A 20,027-nucleotide genomic window follows, 5' to 3' on the forward strand; every position below is an offset into this window, starting at 1 on the left:
GGTGTGACCTCTCTCCCTGCCTCGAGATGCAGCCAGAAGAATGGAGATGCCATTCATGAAACAGGGAAGGCAGAAGGTGGGGGGTGGTGGGAAAGGCAGGTGCGGGAGGCAAGAGTCAGGGTCACGGACGTTCACTCTAAGATACCTATTAGACTTCAAGTTAGAAAGCTGAGTAAGCAGTTAGAGGTCCAGACCTGGAGCTCAGGGTGGTGTGTGCTGCAGACACACATTCGGGAGTCAGTCACATACAGATGAGATTTAAAGCCATCCGCCTGATGAAATCACCAGGAAGGGTAGGTAGAAAAGAGGTCCAAGACCACCAAACCCCGGACCCCTGCAGTTTAAAGTACTGCTTCTCAAACGTTTTTTGTGCTGGAATAGCCCAAGGGAGGGTGTCAAAATGTGGATCTGACTCTAGGTCGGTGGGCAGGGGTCTTGAGATCCTGCGTTTCTAACGATGCTGCATTGGTCCTGTAGGTCCAGAGACCCCACTTTGAGTAGCGAGGGCCCTGAGGATGCCCGGACAGAGATGGGAGTGATTGACAAAAAGAGTAACCTGCCTCTTCACTCCACTAAATGACTGTTCTTAACTAACATCACTGCTTTCCAAGTCACAATTAACTCATGATGGTTTTAGAATTAGCCTGTTTTTGAAGTACAGAGTCAAGATTTCTCTTTACCTTTGTCAACTGAAATAACTGCACAGCCTAAAAGTTGAGAGTTATGTTTTATTTGGCGGGAAGACTCGAGCCGGGATGACAGTCTCCCAGATCGCGGTGAGGGACTGCTCCGAAGAGGTAGGGGAGGAGCTAGGATATATAGGAGCTTTACAACAAAGACCAGGTAGTTGGAACAATAAAAGATTACTTGTTAACTAAAGAAAACCAGGCATCTCATGTTAAAGAATTTAGCACTTTTCTATGTATGGGAGGAAGCAAACATTTGGACTCATTGAATTCATTCCTTTGACAAGCCCCTAGCTACCTAGGGCCAGTATCCTGTCCTTTCTTATTCTGACTCCCCTCAGGGTGCACCATTGTGAGTGGCTGCAGAGGCTGGGCTGCGGGCTTGTCTTCCCCAGGGGGTGGCGGTAGCCACTGATGACTTGATGACTTCAGCATTCTTTGTTTACTGATATGGTTTGCAGTATTTCATTCACACCCTTGAGAAGACCTTCTACACCAAGTCACAAACAGGCTCATCAGATTCTCCTTACAGGGCTGTTAACGCCGCCTGCCTAAAGACAGGCAATCCTTGTCGCGGCACAGAGGCCTGTGTCACATAAACTGTACATCCTAAACTCCAGAACCTTGTAGCACCCAAGACCAAACTGCTGTACCCACAAGTCTGCGGAACGCTGACCAGCTCCTGAGTCGTAAAACTTTTTGGTTTGAACAAAACAAAACAAAACAAAAACCCTCATTTCTAACTGATTCCCTTACTCCCGAGTGCAGTTTGCAAATTCAGAGAGAATATAAAAGTTAAGCTGGGAAGAAATTAGCCAGATTTCTCCATCTCTCCCGTAAAAGCGGGCCTTCTGTTAGGATTTTGAATTCCTGCAAAACAAAACAAAACAAAACAACAACAACAAAAGCAGGCATTTCAACCCACAGATGGCTCAAGAGGGGCTTTTGAAATGGAGGGAACGAATCCAGGAGGGAAGCGCTAGCTCAGCCGTGACCCGCTGAGTTAGTGCAGCCATACAGCTGGGAGGGTCAAGGACAGAATTCAGCCCGGAAGAGAGTCTAGGTTCCTTGGTCCCCAGCGAGACTCTCCCCTGTCCCCACCCCACCCCCTGCAGGGGAGGAGGCGCCTTCCCTGGGGAACAGGTGAGGTCCCCAGCAAGCCTTTCTTCCAAACAACTTCACTGACTCTTTCATGTCCGGGAGTTTGAAGGTGTCGCCGTCAGCGTGAGTGAGATAAGCTGGGATTCGAGGGTCACACAGGTGTGCAGGGTCTCACAGGGGCGGATGGCCTGGGAATAGAAGGGCCCGGCATCCGGATGTTCCCACACTGGGCAAGGACAAGCAGAAGCAAACAGTGAGAAAGAAAGGGCTCGAAAGCAAATGTTGACATTAAACAGAGGAGTCCTTTGAACCAACAGGAGGACATGTGTAGCCAAACACAAGCCAGGCTGCGCGGGGGACCCCGAGGGGCTTGGCGGTATCGACTGTTCATTTATTTTTGGAGATAACGAAGTTACAGGTTGATGATAAAATGGCAGCCCAGCGGGGCCCCGTCTGCTGGTCTGGGTCATGGGTGGGCCAGCAGAGGCTCAGACGGCAGCAGGACGGTGGATCTGGCTTCCCAGGGACAGTGACAGGAAGAGAAAGCGCCACGTCTGAGGCTGGAGCCGCTGGAAGAAGCAGGTCCAGGGCAATGAGATTCCATCCGGCACCCTGCTGGGCTCTTCCTCTCCGAAAGCATTTTATATCAGTGCAGGGGCCTGGGGGCAGGGCAGACAGGACCTGAACTGGCCTGAAGCCCAGCAGACTGGGGGGCACAGACCCCGGGGCACGGCTGCCCAGAGGTGGACCGGGCGACAGCCCACTGCTGTGATTTGAAGTGCCTCCTGTGTAACAAAGTGTAGGAAATGACCCCCTCATCCCACACCCAGGAGAAATGACTGCATGGCTCTGGGCAAAGACCCGGGGAGGTTCAGAGCGGTTGTATTTATACTGTCCCCAAACTGGAAACCGCCTGAATGCCTGTGGACTGAAAACAATGCGGGACGTGTAAATTGAGAGTTATGTTTTATTCGGGGCATTTTCAGAGGACTTTAAGCCCAGGAGGCAGCCTGTCAGATCACTCTAAGAGACTGAGGTAGAGGAGGATCCAGGATGTATAGGAGTCTTGCAGCAAAGACCAGGTAGTCAGAAAATCAAAAGATTAGTGTTAATAAAAGAAAACCAGACGTCTCAAGTTAAGGAATTTAGCGCTTTTCTGTGTAGGGGAGGATACAAAAGTCTGGGCTCATTGAAATCATTCCTTTGATCTGCACTTAGCTCTCTAGGGCCAGTCAGTGTCCTGTGTCTCTATTCTGCATCTCCTGGGGACACCGTCGGGGAGGCTGCAATGGGCTAGCTTGATGGCCTCAGCATCCTTTGTTTACTGATATGGCAGGCATGATTTTTCATTCACAGTCCCATTGGCTGGCAAGAGAAGAGACAAACTGCGGTCCACCTGTGTGTCACAAGTTGAATGGTGCCCCCTAGAAGTCATATCCATGTGCTAATCCTTGGAAACTGCGAATGGGACCTTTTTTTGGAACAGGGGTCTTTGCAGATGTCATGAAGACTTTTGAGGTGAGATGATCCTGGATTATCAAGGTGGATCCCAAATCCAATGTCCTTGTAAACGACACACAGAGAAGGGGGCAGAGAAGGCCACATGAGCACGGAGACAGAGACTGCAGTGATGGAGCTACAAGCCAGGGAACCCCTGGCGCCACCAGAAGCTGGAGGAGATCGGGAAGCGAACCCCTAGAGAGCCTCTGGAGGAGGCGCAGTCCTGGCCTCCAGAATTGTGGGAAGACCCATTTCTGTAAATAAACTTATGAGAAATAAACAAGTTCCTGGTAGTACGTTGCACATTGTAATGCTACTTAGCTGCAAAAAGGAACAAAGCGTTGACATGTGCAAATTTGGGTTGATCTCACACGTGCCGTGCTGAGTGAAAGAAGCCAACACACCAAAGCTCCGTGCTCTGCGATTCCATCACAGGACCTAGAAAAGGCAAGACTCTGGGTCAGACATCACACCAGTGGTGCCAGGGACCGGGGGGGCAGGGAGAGGACTGAACGCAAAGGGGCTCCAGGGAACTTTCGGGGTGAAGGGAATATTCTATCTCTTGATTGTGGTCACGGGTCACAACTTTACGTATTCGTCAAATCCGTAGAATTATGCACATCAAAAGATGGAATTTTACTGGATGTAAGTGGTACCACAGTAAATCTAATGTTTTTTTTTTAGTGAAGAAATGCCAAAACAGGGTTCTCAAAACTGTGGTATATTGAATAAATCCACACTTTTGTCACATCCAGGATAAAAACAATGATAGCACATGCCCTGTGTGGAGGTCATGTCCAAGGTCTAAATTTGTGGCCTGTGTGAAGGTGTTGACCTAATTTATTATGCAGTGTGTAACACTCAACAATTTTCATTATATTTGGAAACAATTTGAAAGTTTGATTTTCTCACTTGGCTAGGATTTGGGGATGGGCCTGATGGTTGCCAAGAAACTGTGATCATTCTCAAATTAAATATATTAATTTTACAAGTAGCTAGATAATTTGAAAGGCAGTTATTAAAATATTTTCAATTTTTAAAAAATTTTTTAAAAACTACAAAACCATGTTTAATATGGGATGTGGGTATTTCATATGAATGTAGCGCATGGCCTCCAAGAAAAGGGCCCACGGGGTCTTACGATTGTCTTGGGTGGGAGGGGTGAGTAGAACACACATTTCTGAATCTGCCCTGGTCACAGAGCTGCCTTGTTGACTTGAGTCCCAAACATTTCTTGGCCTGTCCATGCCGCCTCTTTCCAAGGCCATCAGTCTTGTCCAAACCTCCATCATCTCTTGTGTGGATTTCTCCAGTAACCCCTTAATGGTTCTCCCTTATCTGCTCTAGTTTGCCACACAACAGCCAGCGGGACTTTCTAAAACAGAAATTGAATCACATCTCTTGTGCTTAAATCCATTCCCCAGGATTAGATTTTCAATGTCCTCTAGTGAAAGACAAAATTCCCAACAAATCCTACAAAGTCCTGCAGGGTCAGACCCCTCCTGGTCTTGCCAGCGTCATCGCTCCTTCCTCCCCCACCTCTGCACCCCCCACCTGCTTCTGTCAGTCCCTCTTCACCACCTCTGCCCTGTCTCTGCCTTCTGCCGGAATGCTTGTCCCCTCAACCCACTTCACCTTGAATTCCCTCTCACTCTACTGAACTAGGCTTAGATAGCACTTCTGCTGGGAGCTGTTTGCTGTCACTCCCTGCTCCGCTGTCGGCCCTACCTGCCAGCTGCCTCATTACATGCTCACTTAGCTCCTGGTCTTTCAGAGATGAGTGTGATTAGTTGGTTACTGCCTGATCCCCCGAGGTCTTAGCTTCACAGGAGAATGAGCAGGGGTCTGGTGGGAGGAGGGCGTCGGGGAGGCATCTTGTTCTTCCTCTTTTTAATCCCCCAGCAACTGAAAGCGTGACTAGCACTTGGTTAGGCTCACATAAGTGTCAGTGAAAGGATGGACTAGGGAGGGAGGAAGTGAGTGAATGAATGAATGCTCTGGGCATTACTCGCACCCCTGGGTGGTCCGATTCAGACCTTACTTAGAGGAAAAGCACCACCCAGCAGAGCAGCTAATTCCAAGCTTGGGCAGTGCCCACCTGGGCCCAGAGAGGGAGCCTGGCTCCAGACCATGGGCTGTCTCTGTCCCCAGCACCCTCAGCAACCAGGCACTCTGTCGGGCAGGTGTCTGCGTAGATCTGCGAGTCTACAGCACGTGGGGCCCGGCAGCCCCTGTCTGCTGTTTGGCAAGTGGCATAGGTGTGGTCTCTGAAGAAAGATTTCCCAGGAGAGCAGAGATAAGAACTGGTATCAAGATCGCCCAGAAAAGTCATTTCAGGAATTTCTGCCCAGGGTGAAAATTCAAGGTGGATGAAAGAATAAGAACCCTCCCTAAGGAGAGGGTGGAGAGGCTATTTCTTCCAATCATGATTATTTATTCATTTTCTCCTAAAAATAAAACTGTCAGAACCCACTAGGAGCCTCCAGCCCGAGAGGATACGGGGGGAGCAGAACGCGGCTTCCCAGAAATCGAGTCACTTGCAGTCTGAGGACATCGAATGCACACGGGTGGGACCAGGGCACCGTTTATTCATTTGACAAACAGTGAACACCTGTCGCGCGTCAGGGCCCTGCTTGGCCCTGGGTATCAGCTGCAGTGCTGCCCGCTAATTTGCCCCTTGCTGGTGCTTTCTCAGCAGTTTTTACAGGTGCTGCGGTTAAGGGCACAGACTGCGCAGGTTGACTCCTGGTTCTGATGATCTTTGGCCGTGTGAGCTCGGGCAAGTTACTTGAGCTCTCTAAGCTTCTTCTGTGCGGTGGGGACCGTGGATACTGCCTAGCCACAGCACTGTTACCAGGACTGCGTCAGCACTTGTAAAGGGCTGAGAATGGAGCCCAGCAGAAGCTGGCTGTCTGCAAATGCCTGTCATTATTATTGCTGTTATTCCCAGCTCCCTGTCTCTGATGGTACAGAACGTTCGTATTTCCTCCCCAGTCGCCCTTCCCTCTTCTTCCCAATATAAGATGCTCATCCTAGAGGTCAGTGGGCAGCGGTGTAGACCCTCTGACTCCACAGAGGACCCAGGTCGTTAGGACACACAGGTCTAAAGTGGGGAGGCATTTAAAATGACACACTCGGTGTGACTGTCCCCGGAACAGAGGGAACACACACCCGAACACACTTCCCTGGGGACCCCACAGGCACACTCTAGGTACTCCTTTCCCTTTCCTGTCAGCTGGTACACCCTCTTCTGGAAGAATCTCTTCTACAATTCTCCCCAAGAGGAAGGAAAACACCCTTTCTCCCCAAAGACTGGTTTGGTCCTGGGATCCACCTTCCAACCCTCCACACGCCCCAGCCTGCAGCTCTTCCAGGTGACACGTGGTACTTGTTCCTTCTCATGTCAATTCAGATTCTTCGAGGGCCAGAGACCCGCGCTCCTGGCCTAGTTCTGCCATCTGCCACCTGCATGACCTTGGGCAAGTTACTTAACGTCTCTGGGCTTTAGTGTCTCTATCTGTAAAGCGAGGATAATAAGAGCACTAACTACTCAAGGTCTTTGGGCAGATTCTTTGAGGCTCTGTGACGTGGATTGTTTTGCGGTTCCTTGAATGTGCAGAGAGGTTCCCACCTCTGAAACCTTCTGTTCCTCCTGCCTGGATTGAGCTTCCCACACCTTCACCTGGCTGTCGCCCCTCTTTGTGCAGGTGTCTGCTCTTCCAGAAAAAGACAGCCATCCTAGTGAGCCCGTCCGGGCCCGCCTGGCTCATGCCCTCTTCACTGCGCTCCCTGTTCTCTTTTCCACCAGTGCCCAGCGCCCCTGCATTTCTGAGCTTGCGTTGTGTGGTCCCCTCGTCTGCCGCTGGTGGGCAAGGTCCAGGAGAAGGGAAGCAGCGTCTGCCTTGTCACTGTGTCCCCAGAGCCTAGAACAGTGTCTGTAAAGGCTCCATAAATGTTTATTGGATGAATTTGTAGAATGGATGGGCTCTGTGGGGGTTGCCCAGTGGGTCACTGGGCAGGCCTAGGGGTGGAGAGGTGAGGGGAGATTTGGTGATCCCTGCCAGTGAGAAGTTGTCCAAGAGGCAACTCTTAAATCAAACACACACTCACACGCACATGCACACACACATACACGCACACGCACACGCACACGCACACGCACTCTGTTCCCAAGGACAAACATTAAAACATTAATTCTCAGAGATGCTAAATCTGTTTTCAAGAAAGGGGAACATTTCCTGGACTACAATGTAGTCTGTCTGCCCGTTTCTGGCCAGAGGGAGCTTTTTGTGGTTCTGTGGGGCAGTGGCGGTTCTGATCAGTCTAAAGACTCACCAGCCAGACTTTGGGTCCATGAGTATAAACATCCAGGCCTATTCCAGAACCATCAGCTTCTCAGCCATTCCTGAGCCACACTGAGTTTCAAAAACACCTTTGAAATTAGAGCTGTGTGTGTGTCTGTGTGTTTTCTTTCTGCGGGAGTTTTACGTGGGCCAGACTTCCCTCTGATACGCAGCAGGGAGGAGGGTGAGATCTACTGTTCTTCAGGGCTTGCAGTTCAGATATTTAAAAAGTATATCAAACACACACACACATTTTTTTGATAGGGAGCGGAGAAGATGGACTTCCTAGCATGTTGTACTGAATGGGCCACTGCACCTGCCAGACTTTTCTGAATGTTTACATTCTGGGCCTGAGGATCTTTAGGAGACATTCTTCGACTTTCAGACTCAATTTGCTTTTTCTCAAACTCACAGACTATGAAGGAGTCACCATAAAACCCAGTAGAACCAACACCTCCAGCAACTGAGGCTGTAACATTATCTACTGTTTAGAAAATTCACTGTGCTCTAATTTATAATCTAAGCTTTAAAAACACTTAATCCAAAAAAGTTTATATTTATTCTTTTGAAATGGAATAATACTACCAAGTCTTTATAATAGATCATGTTTCCATAATTTTCTGCAAATATTTTAAGTTTTACATGTTACATGACTTAGTTAAAATTTAAATATACACAGGTAAATATAATGTTAAGTATTGGCCAGTAGATGGCAGCAAATTTGAACTTGGCCTGGGAAATAGACTTTCTCTAACGAGCTAGAACAGAGTATGAATGCCAGCCCTTGCACAGTAAAGATTTAAAGGCAAACAATGTGTGAGCCCAATATGTTCTCCAATCCTTGTTTTGATGAGCATCTTTGTAAAGTCCATTTACATCTCTATGCTTTTTTGGCATTTATTTATCAAGAAGTATAAATCAAAACCCCACTTTGTGCCGGGCGGGGCCATCATGGCAGACAGGATCACCACCATTTTGAAGCTGTGTCCTTGCGCCATCACTTGGGTTACCATCCCAACACAGAGGGTCTCTAAACAATGTTTCAAGCAGGTGTACTGAGGCTCAAAGCATGGAGTTACAGAGTGGTGTGGAAGGCATTCTTATTTTGGCTCCTTGGAAACTCCAAATGGGTACAATTGCCAAGAATGAATAGAAGGTTCCACACCTCACTAAAGTGAGCTCCACACCAGCTAAGAAAATTTAGTTTCTGGAAGGTTTGATCATATCTTAGAAATGAAAGAAAACAAAATTTTGTGACACCCTGAGATCAGAGTTGATTAATGAGCCATGAGCCTAAACAGGCCTGGAGAATGTTTGATGGGTTAGTAAGAATTTGTCCTCTCCTGTGCCTCTGTCTTTAGGGTTTGTTGATGTGGTTGATGATTCAGAAATGAGGCTGCCTTCCACAGTCCATCAGAATCCAGTTCTGTTTCCTGAGGCACAGCCAGTGACCTGGGGGGATTACAAAGGAGAGAAGGCACCTCTCACAGGGAGCAGGGAGCAGGGAGCTGTGACACCAGTCAGCGAGCCAGTCAGGCTCTGGCTCCTGTTTTGTGTGATGCTCCTGGACCCTCCATAGCCCAGCTGATTGGTCCAGAATGGACAACTAATGCGGCGGCTGTCAATATATTGGGAGCCCAGCTCGGAGTGGATGGTGTCTGATACATGGCAGCCAGGAAATGGGTTAGCAGCAATGTGGAGGCCCAGGCAGCAAGCAGCAGCAGCGGTCATGAGTTGGGGTCCATGCGTTTGGAGCAATATGAAGGAGATGGAACCCTGGACTTGAGCAGGCTCAACCTATCCTGACTTTCTCTATGATGATAAGAATCACCTGGGATGGAGAGGGGTGCTTATTAAGTACACAGGTAACCAGTCTTCTCCTCCAGAAATTCTAATTCAGTAGGTTTGGGGTGGGACCTGGGCTTATGTATTTCCAGCAAGCTCCCCTGGGATTCTGATGGGCTAGTCCTTGGCCCACAGTCCAAGGAACAAGGGCTTAGAGTCCCTTTCAACTCTAGATTCTATAATAGGTTCATGCCACAGGAACAATCCTGGTTTTGCATGTAGTGGGGAAAGAAAGTTGGACACCATCATTTCTGTAGGACCTCTCCTATGGTGACCTTGCTCTTGGCTGTTTACAAAAGGTCTTTCATTTAACCCTCTCAGTACCCAACCTTGTGATTCTCTTTTTATCCCCATTGTACAGAAAATGAAAACGAAGATCAGAGAAGTTAAGTAACTGGCCCAAGGTTGAACAGTTAACAGGTGAAGGCTTTAGGATTCAAACCAACATCAGGTGGGTCTCATGCTTATTAATTAATTAGTTAACATGTTCATTGATCCAAAAAAGAATTATTCAATATATCTATGAATTAAGCACGGGGTCAGGCATTCGGACATAAGACGAGCAAAGCAGTGACAGACAAGCCCTCATAGGCTTTAGTGGGAAACGTGGCTTTTGAACAAGGAGTAACACCACAGAGTGAAAACAGATTTCAGAGCTGCCACTCTGGTTCCAGAGGACTGCACTGGTCCCCTCGTCCACCTGGGAGGACTCTCTTCCCCAGATCTTCACACAGCCGGCCCCTTCCTATAACCCAGACTTTGGCTCCAATGTCCCCTGCTCACATAGCGGGTGAGAATTAGGACTGGGGCGCCAACCCTTGGGCCTGCGTCCAGCCCCACTACTTACTGGCTGTGTGATGTAGAGCAATTTACTTCACTTCTGTGTGCGCTGGTTTCCTCACCTGTAAAAGGGCAGTAATAATGCCTACCCCACAGGGTTGCTGTGAAAATTAAATGAGCTAATACACACAAAGTACTTCAAACAGTGTCCGTCGCAGGGGAAACAGCACGGAAACCTTCACTTCTGTTATCCCCTGAACACCCTACCTAATGATGAGGTGCCTCATTTATTCACATGTACCAAGTCACCCTGTTTTGTTTTCTTCAGAGTCCTTGTTCCCAAACCACTCTGCGTTTACTGGTGTCTCTACCTCAACAGCCTAAACCAGGGGACCTGGGCATTGTCCACACTCCATGCGCCTTCAGGTCCTGGAGCTGCGGAGGCCACCCAGCCCTTTATTAAAGGGGTGGACGTGTGAGCATGGAATCTGGGCTCTCTGGGAGAACAGAGCCGTTCCCAGGCCAAGCAGTCAGGAACGCCCGCCTTCCATGGGGCGAGCTTTAGACCGACTACATACTATACCCGACAGAAAGTCACAGCTTCTGCCATTAAGAATAGATGATGGAAAGAAATAGATGGGCTTTGTCGGCCTCCGCTGACCTCTTCGTTGAGAGGTTTCAGCCTTCCCGGAAAATCTTTAGAGGCTCTAAACTCAGAAGTCAGAACTAGAAGAATGTCTAGCTGTTGAAGATTAGAGCTAGCAGTCTGTCGTAGGTCATGCTGGTCTGTATTGTAACTTCGACGTTATATTTAAACATGGGTTTTTATATTTAATAAACAATAGGGCCCTGAGAGAGTCTCTGGAGCCTTCTGCTAACATTCATCATCTTCCCGAACACATGCTGCCGCTTGGACTGGGGAGCTGGCCGAACTCTAAGGGCGGGGTGGACAGGAGAAGTCCTCATCCATTCAGCTAGAGTTGCCAATCTGTGCTTCCACTTCTACCGAGAAAATGATGGAAGGAAGCAGCTGAGTGGCTTTTGCTGAGCTTGGCTTTTAGTATTTTGAGCCTTCCTGAAAAATCAGCTACATGTTGGGGTCAGCCTCACCCTAGGCTACTAGGAGTATGAAATCAGGAGACCCAGTCTGTAAATGCCTTTCTCATCTGATTGCTGATTCTTGAAATCCTCATAGGAAGGTCTTTCTTTTTGCAAAAAGACAATGTCTTGAAAAGCACATATACTGGGGAGGGGAATGTCTGTAATTGAGATTCAGTCTAAGAGGTAAGAGGTTGATCTTAGATCTTTTAGGTTGAAAGATTTTGATTTTGACAGAGGAGAAAGGATGGAAGACACTTAGAGAGAGGTGGTAGAAAACAGGGAAAGGACGATGCATCAGTCATTGCTGCATAACAAATCATACAAAGCTCAGTGATACATAAAAACATTTATTTCTTGCTCAAGTGTCTGTTGATCAAGTTGGGTTTGGCTGATCTGTGCTAGGCTCTGCTGGGCTTGGCTCCATCCAAACTGTTGGTAAAGTCCAGATCTGCTCCATGTGTCTCTCATCCTTCTTGGACTGGCTGCAAATAGGAGGAATAAATGGAAGCACTCTATGTTTCTTCTGTCATGGGCTCAAAACTTACTTTCACTTCCCCACCCCCAGCTTCTTTTGGCCAAAGCAAGTCACATGGCCAATCCCAATATCTGTGGGGCAGGGAACAATATGCCTCCTGTAGATGAGCAGGTGGCATCAAGAGAAAGAATATTTGCTGAACGATAGTCTTCCACAGGCCTGGGTATTGAAGGCTACTTTGACCCTCCTCACAGTAAGCCTCCCATTGCACCAACCTATTCAGTTTTATTGGGTCCTCACAGAATTAAGACAGTGAATCTCAAGTGAGGCTCAGGGTCTTTAAATCAGATCACTCTCTCATGCACCATCATTTTATTCTGCAAAGGAGTCTCTTTTCCTCCCCTGGCCAACACTCTCACCTCACTCCAACACTCCTTGCTCTACTTTACTTCTTTGGGCCCAAATTGATCACATTCCATTCCTCCCCTGGATCTTTTTATTCTTGTTTCAGATCCTGGGGGCAGGGGCCAACACCACCACCCTCCCTGACAAAAACCAGCCATTGTCCAGTATACCTGAATTTCTCAAAATTCCCTCTGTAAAAACAAGAAGTAAGGGGGCCAGGAGCTAGCATTTCAGAGTCACCATAAAGAGATTGTCTTTCCCACAGGAAATTCAATCATAACAGTTATTTTCATAGTTAATAAGTGTATGTTAATGCCGAGTTAAAAGTAAGAAACTGACAGATCAAGACTGACAATGGAAGACCTCAACCAATCTTCCTGGCTGCCCCACAGCCCACAGGACACATCACCAAGAAGCACTCCTTTCATTCTTCCCAACTTGGTTCAGCATCTATGATGTGCTAATCCCCGTGGTGTCCTCTGTGTGTGCAGCATGTGATCATATTTAATTTCTCTCCTCTCAGTCAATTTCTTGTTCTTCCTCCCCACCCCCAGCACCTGAGAGCCCCTAAATGCAGTTGCCAGATAGAGTGAATAAACACATTACCCAGAACATGCTTATGCTAAAACATTATTCATTGCTTATCTGAAATTAAGATTAAATGGCATCTTGTATTTCGTCTGGCAAGCCTCCACCTGGAAGGCTCCCAGGGAAACACCTGCTGAGTTAGGTCTTGGGATTCGTTGGCTCCACCCGAAGGAGATTTTCATCTGGGCTGGACCCACTCGGCTGGCGCTTCTGTTCTCACTCGCCCATCTCGTTTATTTGCTGGCTGTTTTATTATTGCTGCTGCTGCTTCTGTGCTCAAGGAATGGAACTGAAATTAGGGCCCAAGAAAGAAAGAGCAGTTGAGGGAGAAGAGACCTAGGAGCAGATATGAAGACTTAACTAACTCTCAGGGATTCTGGGGGTACCAACCAAGGGGCATTTATGAGGCTCCATCTTCTTGGACCAGTTTGGGCTGGTTCAGGGCCTTAGGAATGAGAGTGGCCCTCTGAGCCCTGTATCCTTCTGGGAGGGGAGGTATATTAGTCAGCTAGGGCTGCGTAACAAAATACCAAAGATTGGGGGACTTAAACAGCAGATTTTTGTTTTCGCACTGCTCAGAAGTCCAAGATGAGCAGAGCTGATTTCCTCTGAGACTTCTCCTTGGTTTGGGGATGGGCTACCTCTTCACACAATTGTCTCTCTGTGCACGTGTATCCCTAGTGTCTCTCTGAGTATCCAATTTCCTCCTCTTATAAGGATATCAGTCAGATTGGATTAGGGCCCACCCTCACAGCCTCATTTTAACTTAATTACCTCTTTAGAGGCCCTATCTCCATGTAGTCACATTCTGAGATGCTGGAGGTCGGGGCCTCAATGTAGGAATTTTAAAGGGACACAGTTCAGGCCATAACAGGAGGCACATTGGACCCACAGTCCCAGGATCTCCTTACAGCTGAATGCTGCAGTGTATCAAGTGGTCTGTTCACTCAACAAAGCCAAAGGCACAGCATGTTTGGAAATCAAGACCCTGACCTTGTGAGGCCAAGCTTAACTGAAGCCACTGGCTAGTCCTGATGGAAGACACACTAATATCACAATTCCCAGGACCACAGATTATTAGTCCTCAAATGGAGCTAAATTAGTGGTTTTCAAATCATGTTCTGTGGAACCCAAGGGGTTCCACCAAGATTTGAAGGAAGTATCTCAAAGCTCCCATTCCTTCATCTCTTTTCCATTTGGGCTTCCATACAGAACTGCTTGGGGGGAAAAAGAGGTTCCTCTGTGTTAAAAGTTTTAAACCACTCATCTATTCTAATACTTTATCTTATAGATGAAGGATGCATATATCAAACATGTTTTGAACACATGTTCAAATATGTGATTTGAACTTCATATATGATCTTCTGTGCTAGATTTAGGGTTGTTTGCTAATGAAGCATAAGGCAGCAAAAATTGACCAATAGCTAATGAAGCATAAGGCAGCAAAAATTGACCAATAAACCCAGAAACCCCAAGCACACTTCTCCTTATATTGCATTGGTGTCTTAGTCCATTCAGGCTGCTATAACAAAATACCACAGACTGGGTGGCTTAAACCACAAACATTTCTCACAGTTCTGAGGCTGGAGGTCCAAGGTCAAAGAACCAGCAGAGTTGGGATCTGATGAGAGCTTGCTTCCTGGTGCATAGATGGTCATCTTTGTGCTGTGTCCTCACATGGTGGGAGGGGTGAGGGAGCTCTCTGGGGTCTCTTTCACTAGGGAACTAATCCCATTCTTAAGGACACCACCTTCATGACCTAATCACCTCCCAAAGACCTCACCATCACATTGGGCGTTAGATTTCAACATACAAATTTCACATTCTGTCCATAGCGATGGGCTAGAACCAGTGGTGTGTTGCTTGTACTCAAAATGCATCACTTCCTAATTATTTTACTACCCTTAGCTGTTACTCATGCCCTGGAGGTTATTTATGTCTACGGTCTTGGCATGGTGGGTGGAATTCCTACGAAATGCTGTGTTGCTGTACAACCCTTCCAAGCTCTCTGAGTTCAACAATGTCACACTGGCAGCTTGAAATTGGCCATAGTGGGGGTATTTACACCATGGAAATCAGCAAACTTGCTGCAAATTAAGGCCTTTTTTTTTTTTTAACTGGAGGGTCCATTGTTAAATATCACTGGCCAGAAATGGGACACACACTTATGTCTAAACCAATAACTGGCAAAAAGGGGTAAGATTGTCCTGTGTGACACAGACCCACCATTATTTACCCCTTGGACCTGGACTTCCCCCCTGAGCATAATGCCACCAATACCTGCATATAACAGGACTTCATTAGCAAGCAGTGATGAGTAAGGTGTGGGGAAATGAGCTTTTATTAGGCAATTAGACTTATACAAAGTCAGTGTTTTGGGAGCTCAGAAGAGGGGGAAATCCTTTCCAACAGAGGATTTTGGGCATTTTATGGAGAAGATAACATGTGAGCTGAGCCATGAAGAAGAATAGGGTTTTAGCAGGAAGATCTAAAAAGAAAAGGAGAAGATCGCACTTTGAGGGAGGCATGGATGCGAGGCAGTGCTCGTGGGACAGCAGATCGCTCTGCTGTGAAAGGAAGAGGACACGGACTGACAGGGAAGAAGATGAACTCTCAACTGCTGAGGACTTTGAAGGCACGCTAAGGAAGTGGGGTTTTCAGGCAGTGGGGAGCCACGGAGAATTCCTGGACAGTGAGGGGGGTGCTCCATGTTCTCCAGTACTTCCTGATACCACCTTTTCAAAAATGAGCCAGATTTTGAGCCTGAGAATCTGACACAACGAGGGTCCCACTAGCAGGCAGTGAAGTGGTGTGAGATGTGACAGATCGTTCCAGTTCAGATATAACAAGTCTGGGGCTGTGGGAACATCCTGACATCCTCGTGATAGCCTGTGGGTAATAATAATCTGCAAATTTCACTGGGGAAGGGGGACTTTTGATAGAAAGGTAACAGGCTAAGAGGCAGACCAGGAAGCTTTCCACCTGAGGCTGATGGATAAGTTGGCCTGTATTTGTCTCCTCTCTGATTATTCTGAGAAAACAGATCTACCTTAATAATGTTGATAAATCGTCCAAGAGGTGAAATCTCATTGACTGATATTATCTCTTGGTTTCCCCATGAGGTGGCAGAGTGTATTTATCTTCCTTCTAAAAATAAACATAGGGCTAGAAGCATCCAAGACACCAGTGCAGAAGGCCAGCTTTCAAATCTCCCACATTCAGGGAGCTCAGAGTGAGGACCAAATGTCCCTGGGAGGAGGGGGGGTGTGGGCGTAGACACGGGATTTCTCACCTTTCTGGTTGTTACAGCACCAGGACTGGAAACTGTGAAGCATCGTAGGAAAGGAAATCACCAGCTATTGATTACTTAGATTCCTACCAGCAGCCTGGTGGCATTAGAATGGGGCCCGATCTGTCCCTGCCGCTCAACAGCTGGCCTTGTACACAATGCTGCTTCCTCTGAGCCTCAACTTCTCCACCTCTGAAATGTGGAAAATGACGCTACACACGTTGTTTTGAGACTTAAATAAGAAACCATATGCTGCTTCATGAGTAACCTTCTCAGGGGCTTCCCAGGTGAGACCTGAAACTGGCCTCCTGGGTGGAGGGCAGGGAGACACGGAAGACAGAGGCAGCCCCTCCAGACTGGTCAGTGGCAGGTATAACAAGCAAGGGAACTTTCCCGGGGGGCGGTAAGAGGAGTAGGTCCCCAAGCCCGCCCACTAGACTCAGAAATTTACGCAGAGCACTCACCTGGGTTCAGTCCCCTGCACAGCTCAGCAGCCTCAGCACCACGTTCCCATCTCAAAGCTATATCCTTGGAGCAGCTCCTGTGAGTGGGGAAGGCAAGTGTCAAGCACATTCCAAGGGTGGAAGAGGGGAAGGGGAGCTTCCAATTACCCAGGTCCAGCTCGGGGGTCAACGGCGGAAACAGCTTTTTAACATCGTCCTCTAACCCCACATGCTCCAGATGTTCATCCATCCTTCTGCGAGAGTTTATTGGCTCCTGCCGTCACCAGCAACTTGCCTGATGCATGAAGCAGGCTTTACTGAATGTTGGTACCCCTCTCACCAAGGCCAGATTTGGTTTTGGAGTGGATTTTTATGCCTACATTTCAGTGAAAATGGGGCTCATGTTCCAGGGACTAGTTTCCCACAAGGTGCTCTGGGCAGCTGTGACCTAGAAGGGGCTGAGAGCTTGCAGACTCCTCTCTGAGACCTTTCTTTTCTCACCCTGATTCCCTTCTCTTAGAGGTTCCCTGAAGATCAAGCTCTCTTCAGAGGTGGTTCTCTGCTTGGGAGCTTCTCTGATTGCAAAGACGACAGGAAGCCAATGAAACTAAAGGAGAATGTGGAATAATAAAAGCACATAGCCAATTCTGACCCACGGAGTCCCACAGTACCAGAGATGGAGCGACAACCCCTCATGTTGAACAAGGGAACTGATACTCAGAGAGGGTGTATGACTTGCCTGGAACCACACAGCAAGTCAGTGACAGGGCTAAGACTCGGACACAGATTTCTGGACTTGGGGTCCAAGGTACATCCTCTTTACCCACAGAGGAGGTGCTTGCGGTCAGCAAACTTGAAAGCAGGATTTGATGGACTCCATGTACAGCGTAGAGAGTTGGAAACGGTGTGGCTCTTCAGCCAGCTTCACCTCTTGTCAGGAGCCCTCAGCACTCTAGGCAGGATGCCTCTGGTTAGGATGGTGCCATCCCCCAGGGGACCCAGAAAAGCCGGCACTGAGGCAGGACTCCATTCAAACGTACTCGCCCGTTCACTCTGTCATTCACCCCCAAACACGTCCTGAGCCCCTGTTATGTGCTACGCACGAGGGTGGGTGCTGGACAATTTACCCTTGTCTGACCTCTCCTCTTGGGCAAGAAGGAGGATCTGAAATTCCTCCGAGGCCGGGCTCCTCAGAGCTGGGGTCGGGTGTAGAGTTGTGGGGCTGGCCCTCGGCTGTTGCCACAGCAGGTGTAGGCAAGCTGGAATCTGTGTTTTTACTTAAGGGTGACTCAGAAGCTGGAGGGGCCAGAGGGACCCAAATCGAGGAAGCACCTTGGCTGGAGCTGAGAGCCAGCCACAGGGCTCAGATGTAGGGCAGGTAGAGGAGGGCTCTCAAGGATGCTCAGAGGCTGTCCCAGGGGAGTCCTGCCAGAGAGCAGACAGGTGGCGGGGGACAGCTCAGGGCACCAAGTGGGCTTTGATAATACTTATCAGCCCTAATGAGGACTTGAGCTTGGATGAGGTGCTGACGGTTCTTACTATTCTTAAAGGGAATGAGGGCGGAAAGGAGCAAAACCGAGGGATATTATAGACCAGTGGTTAACATCCCTTCCTCTCTCTAAAATTTTGTTAGAAACAATGTTAAATTTACCATCTTAACCATTTTTTAAGTGTACAGTTCAGTAGTGTTAAGTGTATTTACATAGTCGGGCAAGCGATCTCTAGAAATTTTTCATCTCGAAACACTGAAACCCTATATTCACTAAATACTAAGTCCCCAGCCTTGGAAATCATCTTTCTACATTTGATTTCTATAATTTTTGACAATTTTAGATATTTCATAGGAATGGAATCATACAGTATTTGTCGTTTTCCCCTGTCCTTAAAAAAAAAAAAATCTGTCTTAGCACCGTTCACAGGCACAACAGCTTCCCATGGGGAACACCTCAGATTATATGCACTCACGCAGTCACACCCCCAGGGGAGGGAGAGATGGTTGCCAGTGCTCACACAGCCAGGTCTGGGGTAGGGATACACACAGAGTTGGAAAAAGCCCTCCAGATATTCTGGAACTCCCCCAAGAGCTTACCCCCTGCTGTGGCCAGAAAGAGAGTTCCCCAAAGCACAGGAGCGGAATAGGAGTCAGTCATGACATTTATTGAGACTCGTGGTGTACAGAGTACTGGGCAAAACACTGGAAGGGTCGACAGCTCCAGTCACTCGTCTCGTGATTATATTTTACATGCATGGGTAAGATACAGACATGAACACGTATAACCAGCATCTAGACACATGCATTCCTTACTCACTAGTACAAGTTTATTATGAGAGTTAGCTGCAATAACTGGGGCACAAGAAGCCATTGAAGCACATGGGTTAAGTAAAGATCAAAGATACATTTCAATTCTCAAGTTCAAACGTATCACCCTGGAGAGGGGTGGAAGCTACCAAAAGATACTAGAAAACACCAGGAATGTGGTGAATCTGTTTTCTTAACTCTATTGGTCACTTTATTTCAGATTTAAGTTAATAATTCAGTTTAGCATGAAATAAAGGCTTTTGACTCAACAAAGTACTAGAATAGCTTTATGTTAAAAAAAATTCTTTTAAAGCAAAATCACTCTGTGGATAGTACGATTTCCAAAGGTCAGGCACAGATTCTGAAGTTAACAGCATTTTTATTTTTCTTTTCTTTTTTTTTTTTTTTAAAGCTTCCATTACGTGAAAGACTTTCCAATAAATTTAGTGAACAGAGGCATGTTATTGCTCTATATTTGGGAAGGCTTGTTTATATCCTTACATGCTTTTAAAATTAAAGTAGGATTGCCAGATAAAATAGAAGATGTATTTTATTGCATGGGACATCCTCATACCAAAAAAAAAAATTATTAGTTGTTTATTTGAAAGTAGAATTTAACTGAACATCCTGTATTTTATTTGCTAAATCTGGCAACCCTATTTTTAGGTTAATGTAATGTTTGGCATTTCCAGAGGTTCCCAATATTTTTGGGGGACCAAATTTTTCTTCATTTATATGCTGACACTGTCAGAGGGGAAGGCTTTTTCTTTTGGTAGAAAAATTGTAGGTTTTGTAGGATTTACTCAAATATTGGAGACATTTTCATTTCTTACACCTTTTATCTTTCCCATTTTAGCAGTGCACATTTTAGTTGGTTGAATTTTTCCCTTGAAATTTTTGACTGAGATGACTGGTTATAAACAGTAAAAGTAGATTGCAATCTTAGGAACAAAAAAACCTAACATCTGGCTTGAAAATCCCCTATAATAAATGGTCACATCTTCAATAATTTCTTCTCTGTTAGCACATGGCTCTTCCACCGCTCCCCCCACCAAAAAAACCCCACAAATGGTGACACTTGCATCTTGTTAAATTATACAACATCCTTTCCCCTCTTCATGATCATTTCTTGCCACTATTCCGCCCCTTCCCCCTTCCATATGGATATGTTT

Source organism: Camelus ferus, chromosome 2 (assembly GCF_009834535.1).
Source record: "Camelus ferus isolate YT-003-E chromosome 2, BCGSAC_Cfer_1.0, whole genome shotgun sequence".
Classification (NCBI taxonomy): Eukaryota; Metazoa; Chordata; class Mammalia; order Artiodactyla; family Camelidae; genus Camelus; species Camelus ferus.